The sequence below is a fragment of the Hemitrygon akajei genome, chromosome 10 (genome assembly GCF_048418815.1).
Source record: "Hemitrygon akajei chromosome 10, sHemAka1.3, whole genome shotgun sequence".
Classification (NCBI taxonomy): Eukaryota; Metazoa; Chordata; class Chondrichthyes; order Myliobatiformes; family Dasyatidae; genus Hemitrygon; species Hemitrygon akajei.
In genome coordinates, this window is record NC_133133.1 from 124,763,081 (window position 1) to 124,777,388 (window position 14,308).

Genomic DNA, 14,308 nt, shown 5'->3' on the forward strand with positions numbered 1-14,308 from the left:
GGTAGATGATCTTGTACTGCAGGTATGATGTTGTAAGCATCATAGAGTCATGGCTGAAAGAAGTTTATAGTTGGGAGCTTAACATCTTTGTGTTGAAAGGACATGCAGGTAGGCGGAGAGGTTACTTGGCTCTGTTGGCAAAAGGGTAAGATCAAATCCTCAGAAAGAGGTGATGTTGAATCCCGTGAAGATGTAGAATCCTTGTGGTTAGAGTTAAGTAACTGCAAGGGTAAAAAGATCAATGGGAATTATATACAGGCCTCTGAACAGTAGCCAGGATGTAGGCTACAAATTACAAAAGGCATGTCAAAAGGGCAATGTTATGATAATCATGCTGGATTTCAACATGCTGGTAGGTTGGGAAAATCAAGTTGGTGCTGCATCCCAAGAGCGGGAATTTGTAGAGCCTATGAGATTACTTTCTAGAGCAGCTTGTGGTGGAGCCCACTAGGGGATCAGTTATTATGGATTGGGTGCTGTGTAATGAACCAGATTTGTTTAGCGAGCTTCAGGCAAAGGAACCCTAAGGAGGCAGTGACCATACTATGATAGAATTCACCCTGCAATTTAAGAGGGAGAAACTAAAATCAGTATTACACTGGAATAAAGGGAATTACAGAGAGGATATAACCAGAGAGGATTGAAAGGGGACATGAGCACGGATGACGGCATAACAGCAATGGCTGGAGTTTCTGGGAGAAATCTGAAAGGAACAGGATAAGTACATCCTAAAAAAGAAGTATTCTAATGGCAAGATGATGCAACAGTGGCTGAGACTGGAAAGCAAAGCCAACATAAAAGCAAAAGAAAAGGCATATAATAGAGCAAACAATTGTGGGAAGTTAGAGGATTGGAAAGCTTTTGAAAACAAACAGAATGTAACTAAAAAGCCACAAAGAGGCAAAAGATGAAATATGAAGCTAAGTTAGGTAATAACATTAAAGTGATTACCAAAAGATTTTTCAGATTTTTAAAGGAAAAGAGAGGCAAGAGTAGTTATTGGACCACTGGAAAATGATGCTGGAGAGGTAGTAATGGGGACAATGAAATGTGGATGAACCAAATAAATATTTTGCATCAGTGTTCACTGTAGAAGACACTAGCATGAATGCCAGAAGTTTGGGAGTGTCAGGAGACAGAAGTGAATGCAGTTGCTATTACAAGGGAGAAGACGTTTGAAATGCTAAAATATCTGAAGGTAGGTAAATCACCTGGACCAGATAGACCACACCCCAATGTTCTGAAAGAGGTAGCTAAAGAGATTGTAGAGGTATTAGTAATGATCTTTCAAGAATCAATAGATTCTGGCATGGTTCCAGAGAACTGGAAGATTACAAATGTCACTCCACTCTTCAATAAGTGAGGTGGGGGTGCCGAAGAAAGGAAATGAAAAGCTAGTTACTCTGACTTCGGTGGCTGGGAAGATATTGGAATCAATTATTAAGGATGGGGTTTTGGGGTACTTGGAGGCACATGATAAAATAAGACAAGGTCAGTATGGTTTGCTTAAGGAAAATCTTGCCTAACAATTCTGTTGGAATTCTTTGAAGAAATAACAAGCAAGGATAGACAAAGGAAAATCAGTGGATGTTGTGTACTTGGATTTTCTGAAGGCCTTTGACAAGGTGCTGCACATGAGGCTGCTAAACAAGATAAGGCTCCATGCTATTATAGGAAAGACACGAGCATGGTTAGAGCATTGGCTGATTGGTAGGAGACAAAGAGTGGAAATAAAGGGAGCCTTTTCTGATAGGTTGCCAGTGACTAGTGGGGTTCCACAGGAGTTAGTTTTGGAACCACATGTTTGCTTTGTATGTCAATGATTTGGATGATGGAATTGATGGCTTTTTGGCCAAGCTTGCAGACAATATAAAAATAGATGGAAGCGCAGGAAGTGTTGAGGAAGCCGAAGGACTTGGATAGATTTGGAGAATGGGCAAAGAAGTCATAGATGGAATTTAGTTCAGGAAGTGTACAGCCGTGCACTTTGGTAGAAGGAATAAAAGTGTAGACTATTTTGTGAATGGGGAGAAAATTCAAAAATCCGAGGTGCAGAGGGACCTGGGAGTCCTCATTCAGGATTCCCTAAAGGTTACCTTGCAGGTTGATTCAGTGGTCAGGAAGGCAAATGCAATGTTAGCATTCATTTCAAGTGGGCTAGAATATAAAGGTAAGGATATCATGTTGAGGCTTTATAAGGCACTAGTGAGGTCTCACTTGGAATATTGTGAGCAGTTTTGGCCACTTATCTACGAAAGACTGTGCTGACTTTGGAGAGGGTTCAGAGGAGGTTTACGAGAACGATTCCAGGAATTAAAGGGTAATCATATGCGGATCATTTGATGGTTGTGTGCCTGTATTCACTGGAATTCTGAAAAATAAGGGGCGATCTCTTTGAAACCTATCAAATGTTGAAAGGTCTCAATAGAGTGGACGTGGAGAGGATGTTTCCTGTATTAGGGAGAGTCTAGGACCAAAGGGCATTGCCTCAGAATAGAGAGATGTCCATTTAGAATGGAGATGAGAAGGAAATGCCTTAGCTGGATGGCGGTAAATCTGAAGAATTTGTTGCAACAGGCAGTGGTGGAGGCCTGGTCATTGGGTGCATTTAAGGTGGAGGTTTTTGATTAGTCAGGATGTGAAAGGTTTGGGGGAGAAGGTAGGAGAATGGGGTTAAGAGGGATGAGAAGGCAGAGGAGACCCAATGTGCTGAATGGCTTAATTCTACACCTATGTCATATGGTCCTATGATTTTAGTTGATAAGTTAATTGGTCACATAGACGTAGTTGGGTAGAGTTTTGTTCATTTGGGTTATGTAAGCATTTGCTTAAGATGTTCACTTTCCCCATTATGGGTATGTGCACGAGGGTAAGGGAGAAATAATGGGTAAAAGAAATGGCAGCCTTGTGTACTAAACGTGACCGGGGAAAGTAAAGATACTAAAACAAAAATAAATCTTGTCTTTGATGTTTGAATATTAACATTGGCAGATGAGGATGGTTGCCAATTATAGCATTCCACCGGCATTCAACAAGAGCTTGCCTTATGAAAACTAGAAAAATGAAGTTGGAATACGGACTCGGGATACTGAGCTCAAGAAGAAGTAGGCCCTTGTAGTTGCATTGTCACTTTCAGGAAACGCGAGAGACCCGGATCGGATTTTCGGTGGAAGACTCGAACAAAGATGATGGTGTGAATATGTTAATAATTGCGCTTGACTCATAGAAAATGGAACTTCCTGATGCAGTATTAGCTTTCAAATTGTTGGATACTGCATGTCTAGACATAAAGGACAGACAGCTAGCATTAACTGCATCTGTATCTGTGACATCGGCACTGAAGACAATGAGTGGAGAAAAGGCTACCAAGACAACAGTCGGAATTAGTTTGAGTCAGGAAATGGCATACTTGACTGAGCAGAAACAAGAGTAGTTTCCAGAGCAACCAGACGAGGTCACCATTACCTGGCACAATTACACTAAGCAAGTACGGCAGGAGAGCAAAATCCGCTGTTTGTCAAGGTTCTTACCACTGAGCACAGAACCGAACAAGTTAGGCTAACTGAAGAAAATAACAAATCTGAAGATGTAGAGAAGTGCCATATCACAGTGTTTGCAAAGGAATCACTTATTACTGCAAAGACATCTGCGGCAGAGATTCTGACGATAGAATCTCGAGGATCTGCTGTCGTTGATACAGCATGCACGCACACAGTGCATGGAGAAAAATTGCTTGAAAGCTATGTAAGAAAACTAAACCAATATGAAGTGCATAAACTGGTGAAGTTAGAAATAACCACTTACAAAGCATTCAAGTTTGGAGATGAAAAGATTGTACATTCTACCAGAAGAGTGAAAAATCCCACAAAAATAGGGCAGACAAAATGTCAATCAAAATCGATGTGATACCAGTGAAAATTCTATTACTGTTGGGTAAAACTTCCTTAAAGTTGCAGGGGCAGTACTGGATATGGAGAATGACAAAGCAACAATGTTTCGACACCAGTGTCTGCTGAGGTCTCCAGCTCTGGGCATTACTGAGACATGACTGAGAATCAATGTGAGAACAAATACTGGCATAGAGAAATGACCCCAGATGAGAAACACAGAGTGTTGCTCAAGATTCACAAGCAGTTTGGACACACTTTGACTTTAGAAACTGCTCAGAAGTTCAGAAAACAAAAATGTAGGCTATTTTTCCATGCTAAAGCAGATAGTTGACAGCTGTGAGACATGCCAAGAGTTTGGAAAGCCCAAACCCAAGCCTGCAGTTGTTCTGCCACTAACATCTTAGCATATTGTTACGAATGTGACGCAACTGAGGGGCCGAAGGGTACAAAGTTTTTGAGAATCTTTTTGAGATCCCCTCCTTTTTGAGAATCGCAAGATTGCTATTAATTCGGGTCTGGGACCCAGGAAATGAGAGAGAGACGTCCAGAATACACAAGGTTTGGAATGTGTCCTGGCCTCAGCGAAACGGAACCATTGATAACGGCTATTGTCTGTTGGAGACGGAATTGTGTATTGAGTACTGTACTATTCATTGAAACCCCTCAGGGGACGACCAGAGTGGGCTGGTTGAGGGATTGCATCATCCCAACCTGATTGACATCTGAGACCCCATGAGTAAGGATAAAAGAGGGTCTGGGGAACAACCCCTTTAGATGCACCAGGAGAAACGCTAGAAATCCCGTGACAGTGTTTAATAGCAAAAGCCGGTGGGGGCTCATGTGCGTCCTCCCTTGCCAGAGTGGCGGGCTCATCACGGAAGAACGGTTTAGCTAAAGGAGAGGCCACAAGTGAACGGCCACACCAACGAGACTCCGACGGATCGAAATCATAAAAGGAAAGCCGGCAAGTTTTTCTCCCAAAACTCTCTCTCTCTCTCCAACCATTGCAAACCCAGCGGTCCCCAAAGGCTGCAGCCTGCATGAACTGAGTGAACTTTATATTTCCATCGGACAATACATTATCCCCTAGACAACGATAGAGCTATTTCTTATTGATTATTATTATACCCGCACTTTTAGATTTAGTATTGATGACGTATATTATCTGTATATTTGCATTGATATTATTTTTATGTATTTTTACTAATAAATACTGTTAAAAATAGTATCAACAGACTTCAATGGACGTCTCCATCTTTGCTGGTAAGTGACCCAGTTACGGGGTTCGTAACAATATGAATACAATAAAACTGTACTCATTGACCCACATGAACTGGAGCAAGGGGTATGGTAAATCCACATCTTTGATGAGTTCACATGCTCAGTGCTGGTAGCATTGTAAACACAAGGAGATCCTCAGAGAGAACAAAAACCTTCACCCATTCCTGGATAAGTTTGCATGGTCCACCTCAGAAAGTATTCAGTGATAATGGTGAAGTTAATGATGATGAATTCAGAGATATGCAAGAGAACTTTAACATTGAAACAAAGACAACAGTGGCATATATCCCTTGGAATAATGGACTTCTGGAGCAACACAATCAAACACTTACTGAAATACTGCTGAAGGTATAAAAAAAGGCAATGACTGTGATTGGAACATAGTGTCACCCGCTGGTTTGGACATGCCCAAGTGCGGAGTAAGAGACACTGAAGCAGGGCGATAGATCACAGACTTTAATCCGAACAGCGTTAAAGGGAAAAGAAAACAATAAACTCCAGGCCAAACAGGGCTGTTAGCTAAAACACTCAAAACGGAAAGCAAAGCCTACACTACGGCTGTAAAGAACAAGTAAGAAGAAAACAAACATTGCTAGTCTTCAGAGTCAGTTAACTCGACAGTCCAATTAATCAGGCAAGGCGGAGTGGAGATAACAAAGCATAGCTATGTCCTGTTCTGGGTTCAAGTCTCGACAAGAACTACGTTGGAATGAATGGAGTTAAATACTATCACAATGAAATAATAATTAGCTGACACGTGAACAGTCATGAGCACAATTGCCGAATCTGATTGCGCTGCTGATTCTACGATTGTGACACACAGCCCTGGACTGGGCTCTTATGGCAAAGAATACCATGCACAATGTAGATGGCTATAGCCCATACCAATTGTTGTTTGGCCAGAATCCAAACATTCCTCCTGTACTGGTTGACAAATGCCACCTGCTCTGGAGGTGTGGGTGTGAGTGGGTTGGGAAATGTATTTCTGCATTGTTAGCATCATTGAGGGCTTTCACTGAAGCAGAGTGTTCACAGAGAATTGAAGAGCATTGGGGGCATAGTTACATCCTGCAGAGGGGGACAAAGTGTATTACAGAAGAGCAGACTGGACAGAATGGAAAGGTCCTGGAGTTGTCATTGGTCAGGATGGAGTTGTGGTATTCATGAGACATGGAGAGGGCATCATTCCAGGCTATGTAAAGCACAAACTGAAGACCATCAGAACCCTGTGGAGAACGACACAAAAAATGAAAAGCACTTACCTGATACAGTGTCACATAGCACAGAGAGGGATGAGGAGAGTGCAGCTGAGGACCCAACAGAGTTGCTCAACAGTGGCACAGACAGTGATATTGAGAGTGAGGGTAGGGACTCAACAGACTACTCTGAACAGAAATTACCACAAGTGCAAAGTCAATGTGGGATTTTCAGTCTTAAAACAGGACAGACTGTGAGACCTGTAGGCCAAGACACTGGCATCTCATATAAAACTGAAGTCTTAGAATGAGCAAGCAAAGCCACTGGGAAAAACACAAGTTGGTACAACCTAGAACCAGTCACAGTCACTGGCACTGCAGGGTCAATCAACATGACACGTGTAGATAGACTTCAGTTCTTCAGATATAGGTCAGGCTGAACCATCTCAGAGATGTCAAGATGAAGATGTCCTAGTAACTAAGGAAGGATCATTTGAATCTACAAAGCAGAATGAAATCAGTAGTTGGAGAAGCAATGAAGTTTTTGAAGGAGTCAGAGACATTGGTCAAAGACAGTGTCTACAAGATGGGTGTGCACTCTGAAAGAAGCCCCAATAGGAATTACACCAAAAGCACATCTGGTGGCTAGAGGTTTTGAGAAACTGAACACAAAAAAACCATAAAAAGACTCACAAACACGTGCATCAGAGTCTCTCACTACTTCTCGCGGTGATGCTGTTATGTCAAAAGCATAGGCAACCCTATTCCATGGACATAAAATCCACACTCTTACAGGGAATGAAGCTGTCACATGGCATTTACATTCCAGCCCGGTGAAGGAACACTGTGGAAACTCAGTGTTTGTATGGTCTAGCAGATGCATCGCTCTGCTGGTATAAAAGAAATGATGTTGAAGGCAGGTGGAAAGATGTCACGTGGATCCAGCTATTTTTTTTCACTGGGATGAGTCATGGGATTGGAGTACTTGTTTCTCATGTAGATGACTTCATAGGGGGAAGCTCACAAAACTTTGCCACAACTGCTGCTTCTCAGCTAAAGTCAGCCTTTCAGGTTGGACAGGAGGAACATGGCACATTCTGCTACGCAGGGATAGACATCCTTGCTGTCAAGAAAGCTACATCAGGAATCTTCAGACAATCCGTATGGAATCTTACCGTGCCACACAACGGGATGCACCCCTCAGTGAAGCTGTAGCTGAGCCACTCAGGTCAGATTGTATGGGTGCCAAGACCTGATGCCTGTAACTAGGCATCCAGTACAAAAAAGTGCCAAAGCACAAACTTTATATGAGGCGAACAAGATAGTGCATAGAATTCAAGCTGAAAAAGTAACCTTAAAGTTTCAACAGCTTGGAAAAGAATGGTCACCAAGGTTCATTGTATTCAGTGATACTCCCCTTGGAAGTTTCCCTGAGGCAGTACTCAAGTGGGACATTTTATTATACTGATTGTTCATGTCTCTGTAGACAATCAGAAAGGATCTGAAGAGTTGTACGTAGGACATGGGCAAGACAAACTCTCACAATGTCTGATGGTATTAACAATGCCATTTATCTGGCCACACTCTATTCTGAGCTTGTCCATGGTGACCCAATGAACACTCTACAAACGATTTGTGTCACAGGCAACTATTCTTCAGTTGAAACCATCCAAGCCACCACGTCAGTTACACAGAAGAGGCTTCATCTAGAGAGAAGCAGCAACTCAACCAAACACAGCAAATTCATCACACGTTATGGTCAACTACAAAGGAACAACTAGCTGTCTGTCTCACAAAGAAGGAAATGCCAGCTCTTGTCTGCTGAAGGTATTAAGTGAAGGCATTTGGTACCTTAAGAACTGTATCAACATCAAGAGTTAGAACTAATCCCCATATCCTAAAGGATATTCAAGTGATGGAATTAATTCCCAATTCTGAAAGGACATTTGAGTTCATATATATATATTTTTTTTAAATTTATTTTTAGTACCTTAAAGACAATAAGTGAGGGTATAGGGTATTTTACAATATTTATTAGGCCTAACAATTAGAGGTAAAAGCAAAACATCTAAACCAATGGACATTTATTTTTGTATGCAATAAGAAGATTGGGAGGTTGCTGTGTTCTGTTCATTTGGGTTATGTAAGCATTTAGTTGGGATGCACACTTTCTCTATCATGGGCATGCGCACAAGGCTGGCGGGGGGGGATGTTGGGTAAGGAAATGGCAGTGGTGTGCATCAAACATGAATGGAGAAAGTAAAGTTGTTAAAATGAATAAAGATCTTGTCCTTGTTGTTTGAGTGTAAATGTGTTTGGCCAGAGGGGGCCTGTTACCGTGCTGTATCACTCCTCTACCTAATAAAGTGGCCACTGAGTGCATGCTCCAGGTCTTCTGTGGCCAGAGCCCATCCACTTCAAGATTTAACATGTGGGGCATGTGTTCTTCTGCACACCAGTGTTGTAACTTGTGGGTATCTGAGTTACTGCTTCCTTCCTGTCAGTTTGAAGCAGTCTCCTCTGACCTCTCTCATTAACAAGATGTCTTCGCCCACAGAACCGCTGCTCACAGGACGTTTTTGGGGATTGTGGCCACATTCTCTGCAAACTCTGGACAGTTGTGCATGAAAATCCCAGGGAATCAGCAGTTTCTTAGATACTCTAACCGCTCTTTCTGGCACCAACAGTAATTCCACAGTCAAAATCACTTAGATCACATTCCATCCCCATTCTGATGTTTGGCCTGAACGAGAAAATGAACCTCTCGACCACGTCTGCGTGCTTTTATGCAACGAGTTGCTGCCGCATGATTGGCTGCTTAGATATTTGCATTAACAAGGAGGAGTACAGGTGTACCTAATAAACTGGTCACTGAGTGTACAGTCAGATTAAAAGATGCAGATTACATTTTGGTGATTGTCACCCAGCTGGATCTCTCCCTCCGCCAACCCCCCCCCCGGAAACAAGTAGCGAAGGACCTTTCTGGGTGGTAACCTCTCTGCAGATCCCATCGTCCAGCTGTGCCTTGTTGGTCGCACTGTGACCACTCTTCTATTCCAGGAATTCAGATAACACAGCAGCACAGCAGTGCAGGTGGGATCAGAATTTAAAACATTTTTGGCCACAGCTGTATGAGAGACAACAAAATGAGACTACTCAGAATCAGATTTATGCTCTTGTAAAGATAAATCAGAGGCTATAGTTAAAGAATGCATCATTGCGGTTAATCATTTGATGTCACATGCAAAAGACATTTTCCCAATATCCGCCTGCTTCAAAAAGACCAGACACAGAATCAGGGTAATTTATAGTGAAACATCTGCTCGGATCAGTCTGTGAAAGCCGCTTTCCTGCTGTCATGTGGAAACTATGGCAGTTAACTCCCTCCAACCTTCCTGCTTTCCGACCTGGAATTTGCTACCTCAGGCTTAAGAGTAATGACAAAGGAAAGGTAATGTGAAATGCGGAAAATGCACCTGAGATACAGAAGTGATAAACCAGCCTTCCTGGCTTTTACGTTCAATGTCAGGGGTGGCACAAGTAATCATTGTCCATCTTAAAACTACTTGGTGGCTGTAACTTCAATAATACTGGTAAACTTTACCTATTAGAACACAGAACATAAACATTACAGCACAGTACAGGCCCTTTGGCCCACAATATTGTGCCGACCTTTTTACCTACACTAAGATCAATTTAACCCTTCCCTCCTACGTAACGCTTCATTTTTCTATCGTCCAAACCCCTTTCTATGAGTTCCTTAAATGCCCCTAATGTAACCCCCTCTATTAGCACCCCTTACAGGGTGTTCCATGCACTCAGCACTCTCTGTGTAAAATACATAGCTCTGACATTCTCCCTATACTTCCCTCCAATCACCTTGAACTTATGCCACCTCATATCAGCAATTTCCCCCGGGAAAAGTATCTGTCTATACACTTGGCCTATGCCTCTTATCATCTTGTACACCTCTATCCAGTTACACCTCATCCTCCTTCACTCAAAGAGAAAAGCCCTAGCTCACTTAAACTTTCTTCATAAGACATGCTTTCCAACCCATGCAGCACCCTGCTAACTCTCCTCTGCACTCTCTCTAAGTCTTTCACATCCTTCCTTTAATGAGGTGACCAGAACTGAACACAATATTCCAAGCGTGGTCTAACCAGGGTTTTATAGAACTGAAACATTACCTCATGGGTCCTGACCTCAGTCCATCGACTAAGGAGGGCTAACACACCAGACGCCTTCTTATCAACCCTACCAACTTACGTGGAAACTTTGAGGAATCTATGGGTGTGGACCTTGAGATCCCTCTGCTCTTCCACACTGCTGAGAATCTTGCCACTAATCCTGTATTCTGCTTTCGAATTCGACCTTCCAAAGTGAATCGCTTCTCACTCCTCGGAGTTAAACTCCCTCTGCCACATCTCAGCCCAGCTCTGCATCCTGTAACCTTGTATTAGTAAATCTGATTTTCCATCTTCTATTTTAAAAGCTGAATTAATTTATTTAAATTATTTAAACGAGTGATAACTAGAATGCACTGTTTTTGAATACATCTTATTCATCCTGACAGCATCACAGCAGTTGCTGACGCATTTATAGATATTTCCCAGCCAGTTCCCATTGGTTACCAAAACCCCATCTCTTTGCAACAGCACCCAAAATCCCATTGTCTCCCATAGGTGCTCTGAAAACCCAGGCAACATTGGCAAACAAGAGAAAATCTGCAGATTCTGGAAATCCAGGTGTGACCCTCTGATTCTGTCGGCTGTGTAAGTTTAGGGAAGACAGTCTCTGGCCCCACCAAATGTATGAGATTGAGGTGGAAAACCTCCTGTTTGTGTGGATGCTGTGTGATGTGTGACCCTGTTACAAATCAGTACCACAAAATAACAGACAGTACACCATATGCAATTAAACAATTTAGCTTTATAATTCTTAATTTTACTAAAGAGTTGGTAAAACTGATAAACTGTTCTCACTGAAACACTAACCCCCTTTTCTCTCCACAGATGCTGCCAGATTCCAAGATTCATGATTGTTTAATGTCGTTTCCTGTACACAAGAATAAGGAAAACAAAATCATTGTTTCTCTGTATCCACAAAAAAACACAAAAGATAAAGAACACAATAATAAAACACATACCATAAATATAAATACATAAGATAGCATGTATACATTGATTGATTGCATGTCCATAAAGTGACACTATGCTGTATATAAGGTGACTAATGGGAAACAACCAGCCTGTTTCTCCATGGTATGCTCAATTCAAAACCTCATACTCAAAGTTCAAAGTAAAATTTATTATCAGAGTACAAACATGTCACCACATACAACCCTGACATTTTTTTTTTCTGTGGGCATACTTGGCAAATCTATAGAATAGTAACTGTAAACAGTAAACATCAGGAACTGTTAACTGTAAACAAACTGCAAATGCAGTTATAAATAAATAGCAATAAATAACGAGCATGAAATAACAATTTAACATCCATCAATATAACATAGCCCTTAAATGAGTGTAACTATCCCCTTTTGTTCGAGAACCTGATGGTTGAGGGGTAGTAACTGCTCTTGAACCTGGTGGTGCGAGTCTTCAGACACTTGTACCTTCTACCTGATGGCAGCAGGTCATGGCCTGGGTGGTGAGGATCTCTGATGATGGATGCTGTTTTTCTACAGGAACATTTCATGTAGACGTGCTCAATGGTTGGGAGTTTTACCCGTGATGTACTGGGCTGAATCCACTACCTTTTGTAGGATTTCCCACTCAAAGGCATTGGTGTTCCCAGACCAGGCTGTAATGCAGCCAGTCAGCACACTTTCCACCGCACATCTATAGAAGCTGGACAAGGTTTTCAATGACATGCCAAATGTCCACAGTCTCCTGAGGACGCAGAGGTACTGTTGTGCTTTCTTCGCAATAATATTTATATGATGGGTCCAGGACAGGTCCTCTGAGATTGTGACACCCAGGAATTTAAAGACCTTCTCCAGCTCTGACCCTCCGATGATTACTGGCTCATAGACCTCTAACTTCCCTCTCCTGAAGTCAACAATTAGTTCCTTGGTCTAATTGGCATTGAGTGAGAGGTTGGTGTTATTACACATCTTAGCCAAGTCCTTCCCGTAAGCTGATTCTTCACCCCTTTTGATACAGCCCACAACAGTGGTGTCATCAGCAAAACTTGCATATGGTGTTGGAGCTGTACTTATCCGTACAGCCATAGGCATAAAGCGAGTAGAGCAGGGGGCTAAGTGCACATCCCTGGGGTGCTCCTGTGCTGATGGAGGTTGTGGAGGTGATGCTTTCATCAATCCAAACTGACTGGGGTCTACAAGTGAGGAAATCCAGGATCCAATTGCAGGAGGAGGTATTGAGGCTCAAGTCTTAGAGTTTACAGATTAGTTTTGTGGGGATGATGGTGTAAATGCAGAGCTGTAGTTGATAAAGGGCATCCCTGTTGCTTCGGTAGGTAAATTGGAGCGGATCCAAGTCACCATTCAGACAGGAGGTGATGTGCTTTAACACCAGCCTCTCAAAACACTTCATCACTGTGGATGTATGTGCCACTGGCCGACAGTCATTTAGACAGGTTACCACGCTCTTTTTGGGCACCAATACGATTGAAGCCTGCTTGAAGCAGGTGGTACCACACACTGCCGGAGTGAGAGGTCGAAGATATCCGTGAGTACACTGGCCAGTTGGTCAGCACAGATTTTCTGTACTCGGCCAGGTACTCCATCCAGACCAGATGCTTTCCTTGGATTCACTCTCTTGGAGGCAGCCTGCACATCATCTTCAGATACTGTGACCAAATGATCATCAGGAGGCACGGGGTGCATGAAGGTTCCTCCCTGTTCTGGTGGTCAAAGTGAGCATAGAGCTCATCTGAAAGCGAAGCTCTGCTGTCCCCTATGTGGTGTTTAGCTTTGTAGGAGGTTATTGCATTCAAACCCTGCCACAGTTGTCCAACATCCCTCGTTGATTCCATTCTAGTGCAGAATCTCCACTTTGTATGCGGGTAGCAGGAGTACAGCCAAATGATCTGACTTACCGGAATGCGGTCTTGGGAAAGAATGATAGGTATTCCTTATCGTAGTGTAGCAGCAGTCCAGTGTGCTGGGACCCCTGGTGCAAAAGCGTTCGTGCTGGCGATGGGTTTTCTTCAGACGGGCCTGGTTAAAGTCACCAGCCATAATTTGAAATGCGTCGTGATGGGCTGTTTCTTGTTTACAGACAGCATCATGCTGCTTATAATTGGCCGCTGGTCGCTCTGTTGTATCCATAACTTACCTCAGGGGCCGCTCCACCAAGCTGTGGAACTTTCTTGCTCGTGTTTGCCCTTCTCCTCCTTCAAAACCCTCTGTAAAGCCTTGGCCACCCACCCTTCAGTTATGGAGAAGGGTCTTCAAAAAGAGACACAAACTGTTTCTTTCTCTGCAGACTGCATGTCCTTCAGAGTACACCCAGCATGTTCTGTGTCCATTTCTTGTCCTCTGATGTCACTCTGCACACACGCTTCCACTCTGACTTCCCTCTTCCACCCCCACTCATCCTGTTCTACCTGCAGCCATAATTTCAGCCACTGTGCTTGAGGAAATTATGCCTCTCTGCCACATTCAAAGTTCCTCCTGCTCCCCTCCTTCCTTTCTATGAATATTCCTTCCTGACCATTTGACCACGTTTCCCCCTCATTTCCCCCTCACCTCACTCATTTTGTGACGTGACTGGTGATTGGCTTATTATTGTCACATGAACCAAGAAATGGTGAAAAACGTTTTGTTTGCATGCCATCCAGACACATTATTACATACGTAAGGACTTGGAGTTGATCCAAATGGAGAAACAGAATTCAGGGTCGTTATAGTCTGCAGTGCAGATAGATAAAGTGCAAGGACCTTAATATACTTTGAATCTTGATAATACAGAC